Source organism: Sapajus apella, unplaced genomic scaffold, assembly GCF_009761245.1.
Source record: "Sapajus apella isolate SASKATOON/1434 unplaced genomic scaffold, GSC_monkey_1.0 scaffold5233, whole genome shotgun sequence".
NCBI classification, from domain to species: domain Eukaryota; kingdom Metazoa; phylum Chordata; class Mammalia; order Primates; family Cebidae; genus Sapajus; species Sapajus apella.
Genome location: NW_022442157.1, coordinates 1 through 4,749, shown reverse-complemented (window position 1 = coordinate 4,749; position 4,749 = coordinate 1). Strand labels below are relative to the sequence as shown.

Sequence of the window (4,749 nt, the reverse complement as noted above, 5' to 3'; positions counted from 1 at the left end):
CTCAAGGGCACAGGTATTGTTTTGAAATTTATTTTAGACCTCCTTTGAAAGTGGGCGTGAATGTAATTGTTTCAGGCACTTTTTTTTTTGAGGCCGAGCCTCGGTGTTACCCAGGCCGGTGTGCCATGGCGCGATCCTGCCTCGGCGCACACTCCCGCCTCTGCCTCCGGAGTAGCTGAGATTCCAGGCCCGCGCCACCGCGCCCGGCTGCGAAGCCAATCCGCGCCTCGCCAGCGGAGGGCGCCCGAGCTCGCGGAGGCCCAGCCCCAGACACACCTCCGCGCCTCACCAAGGCCCCTGCCCCGCCCTCCGCTGTCGTCACGCCGGGGGCCACGCCCCCGTGCCGTTGAGGGTTCATGCCCCGCCCCTCGCCACGCCTCGTGCCCCGCCCTTGCTCCTGGCGCACTTTATACCACGCCCCCTTGCCTTGCCGCACCCCGTGCCCCGCCCCATCTGCCACCCCTGGCCCGACTCTGGGCCCTCCCTGTCCCTCGCCACGCCTTCTTCCCCGCCTCGCGGCGCCCGGGTCCTGATTCTACTTCCGCCTCGGAGGACTTGGGGGCCCGACGTTTCCGGGAGCGCCGCGTGGAGTTGGAGTTGGCCGCTTTTGGCATGGCGGCGTTTTCAGGTCCGGCCGCGCCAGTCTTGTCGCATAAGAAGATGTCGACTTTCAAAAGGAGGTGGCGCAGGTTCGCAAGCGCGTCACCCAGGTGAGCAGGCGCCCTAGCCCAGGCTGCGCGTAGGGGAGACGCACCGGGTCTAGGGGTTTGTGGGGTCGCGCAGTTCCCGGCCGGCTCCTCTTGCCTTCGCGCTCGCCTTCGTTACCTCCAGGGTCTCCCAACCGGATTCGCCTGAATCAGGGACCGACCTCTTGAGCTTGCAGGACACGGTTTCCCAGACGAAAGGGTTTACGCCGGTCAGTACATTATGGAGGGGTTTGGCCGCTGAGGACTTGGGGCCTTCATGTGGAGAGTAAGGGGGAGGCATTGGGGTGACGGAAGCGGAGGAAGGAGCCAGCTGGAGGGAATGGGCCCCCATACCGCAGGTTATCTCCGGGTTAGAGCTGTCACTGCCGCGTTGCCTCCGAAAATGGGGGCCCCACACTTACCACTTTCGGGAGGTCTGTATGCCGGGTTGGAGATCTGAGAGTTACTAAAATACTTTATTTGCCAAGTTGCGCTTGCTGACTAGGGCCCCTGACATCCCTTATACTTTCTGTGGTTTTTAGCATAAAATGCACCGGGAAACTTAGAGTTCTTGTTACAGAGGTAAGGGTGTGACCACTGAGACGCTGAAAGGCTCATCTGTACTGTGAGAGTTAACAGTCGTCTGGAAACGTTTTCGATGAAGTGCGAGTAAACAGTATGCATCCAAAGTGAAGGGTACAGTTATGTAGAGTTCTCCGGGCAGAAAATCTAAAATGGCTTGTTCGAAGATGTCCTTGCCTATCCGCTGATTGACATAGTTATTGAGCACTGACATTGTACTGAGTGGTGGGGTGCCAGGCTGGAAAGACAGTCGACTACTGCTCTGCCATGGCCCTTGTGGGTAGAGACATTAAACAGCCGGGTTTTTTTTTTTTTTTTTGAGACAGAGTTTCACTCTTGTTACCCAGGCTGGAGTGCAATGGCGCGATTTCGGCTTACCGCAACCTCCACCTCCTAGGTTCAGGCAATTCTTCTGCCACAGCCTCCTGAGTAGCTGGGATTACAGGCACGCGCCACCATGCCCAGCTAATTTTTTGTAGTTTTAGTAGAGACGGGGTTTCACCATGTTGACAAGGATGGTCTCGATGTCTTGACCTCGTGATCCACCCGCCTCGGCCTCCCAAAGTGCTGGGTTCAGCCGGTTCTTTAATTACTGCTGTGGTAAGTGGAAATGCAGAGTAGGTTTTTGGGCCGAGGGCTAGGACTAGGAGTTTTGCAAGCTTTGTTGCAATGTGATTTTCTTTTAAAAATATTTAGCCGGGCGCTATGGCTCACGCCTATAATCCCAGGACTTCCGGAGGTCGAGGAGGGTGGGTCGCCTGAGGTCAGGAGTTCGAGACCAGCCTGGCCAACATGGTGAAACCCGTCTCTACTAAAAATACAAAAACATAGCGGGGCGTGGTGGCAGGCACCTTTAATCCCAGCTACTCGGGAGGCTGAGGCAGGAGAATTGCTTGAACCTGAGAGGCGGAGGTTGCAGTGACCCGAGATCGGGCCACTACACTCCAGCCTGGGCAACAAAAGGGAAACTCCATCTCAAAAGACAATAAAAGAAAAGAAAACAATACTTAATTTACCTGGTCTTTATGTCTTCAGGGAAAAAAACAAGAACAACTTACTCCTGGAGTCGTCTATGTGCGCCACTTGCCTAACCTGCTTGAGGAAACTCAGATCTTTTCCTATTTCTCCCAGTTTGGCACTGTGACACGGTTCAGACTGTCCAGAAGTAAAAGGGTAAGATTTCTGTAGTTGCATTTGATGTTTTGTTTTTCAAATGTGTATTATCTTTGACATTAAAGAGCACGTTCACTTATGTATTATTTCTTATCAGATTTCATTCCATAAAGGAGAGTGGCTCAGGTTTAGAATCTGAAACAGCCACAGGAGCAAAATCAGTATTACTGTAAAAGTTTGTTTTTTACATTGCTCCAAATCCTTACATTAAGTTGACAGTCCTGGTAAATGAACTTATGTATGAGGACCAGGTTTATCCATCTTCTTGTATTAGCCTTTGGTACAACCATCTCTGTAATAGCAAAGGTTTAGATAGTGAATAAAGATATGGACTCTGGAGTTGGACTGCCAAGCTTTAGGGCCAGGCTCCAGCCCTTACTAGTTAGAGTGATATGACCATAGCATGCTCAGTGTTGTGATCTGTTAAATGTGAGTAAAACTTTGCAGAAGTATTTAGTTAAAGATTAAATGAAATAATGACTATAAAATCCTTAGAATTATTGCTTGGCACACAGCAAACACTATATGATTACTATTGTGTCATACCTGCCTTCTAATGAGAAAAAGGTGTGTGCAGCTTGTTTCAAGAGTAGAGGAGTGACCCACTTTATTTCACTTTCTTCTTTTTTTGTTTTTGAGATGGAGCCTCGCTGTGGCCCAGGCTGCTGGAGTGCAATGGTGCAATCTCGGCTCACTGCAACCTCTGCCTCCCGGGTTCAAGTAGTTCTCTGCCTCAGCCTCCCGAGTAGCTGCGATTACAGGTGCCCACCACCACGCCTGGCTAATTGTTTGTATTTTTAGTAGAGATTGGGTTTCACCATCTTGGCCAGGCTGGTCTTGAACTCCTGACCTCGTGATCCACCCACCTCGGCCTCCCAAAGTGCTGGGATTACGGGAGTGAACTGCCACACCTAGCCTACCCACTTTATTTTTCCCCACACGTAAACTTTAATGGGTTGTAGCCATAGACACCTATTTGATTTAGCATCTAGGGCATAGGGTGTGCATCTATCTTCTGTTAGTTGTTCTAAAGATACAGATTATAGGTAGAATTGAGGTCCCTTTTGTACCCTTCCCAATGCTCTTCACCTTCTCCTTTAAGTAGGGAATTAAATTCACAAATTCAGTTTTCAGTGCTATATATAAGTTTTTACTACATATATAAATGTACATATAGTGCTATTTTAAAATTCTATTATTTCTGTCCTTCAGCAGAATTTTTTTGTTCAGTAATCTGAGCATTATTCCTGTAACTCTAGTGCCTTTGTCATCACCGTTGCTTGTACTTGGGTAACGGAAGTTTATCCACCCTCCTACGGAACATTAGGTTTTGTTTTTTTGTTTTGTTTTGTTTTGTTTGGAGACAATCTCACTGTGTCACCAGGCAGCCATGGTGTAGTGGGGCGATCTCGGCTCACTGTATCTCCACCTCCCAGGTTCAAGTGATTCTCCTGCCTCAGCCTCCTGAGTAGCTGGGATTACAGGTACCTGCCCCTGTACCTGGCTAATTTTTGTATGTTTAGTAGAAACAGGGTTTCACCATGTTGGCCAAGCTGGTCTCAAACTCCTGACCTCAGGTGATCCGCCCATCTTGGCCTCCCAAAATGCTGGGATTACAGCATGAGCGAGTCACTGTACCCAGCCCAAACGTTAGGTTTTTTACTACTCTTAACTCTTTAGATGAAGCTGCTACGAAGTCTTTATGCAGGTATAGGCAGATTTTTTTTGGAAAAGTATTTTGCAGACTTTGGTTCTCAGTAAGAAGTAAGTTTTTACCATCACAAAGAAGATAAGGGTTTAAAAAAAAAAAGTTTTACAGCACAAACCAGCACACATACACATGCATGTAAGCATAACCGAAATAAAAGTGAAATGAGACAATGTTTACACTTGTCCTGTTTGATGATTTTCTATTTCATTCTAGTCAGAATTTTGTTTTTGTTTTTGTTTTGTTTTGTTTTGTTTGAGACAGAGTCTCACTCTGTCACCCAGGCTGGAGTACAGTGGTACAATCTCAGCTCACTGCAGTCTCCACCTCCCAGGTTCAAGTGATTCTCCTGCCTCAGCCTCCCAAGTAGCTGGGAATACAGGTGCGTGCCACCACACCCAGCTAATTTTTGTATTTTTACTAGAGACAGGGTTTCACCATTTTGGCCAGGCTGGTCTCAGACTCCTGACGGGTGATCCACTCACCTTAGCCCCCCAGAGGACTTAGATTACAGGTGTGACCACCGCGACTGGCCTAGCTTTGTTTTGTGTTTTTTTAGTATCCTTGTGACCTAAACTGATCCTGTTACCCCCTAAAAAG

General features: G+C 48.9%; 1 long non-coding RNA gene across 1 annotated transcript; it reads left to right on the top strand.

Annotated features, from left to right (window-relative positions):
- Positions 1-499: 499 nt before the first annotated feature.
- Positions 500-2,520, top strand: LOC116547880. Its single transcript, XR_004267217.1, has 2 exons — positions 500-710; positions 2,304-2,520. It is a non-coding gene; the product is annotated as an uncharacterized LOC116547880 (long non-coding RNA).
- Positions 2,521-4,749: the final 2,229 nt, after the last annotated feature.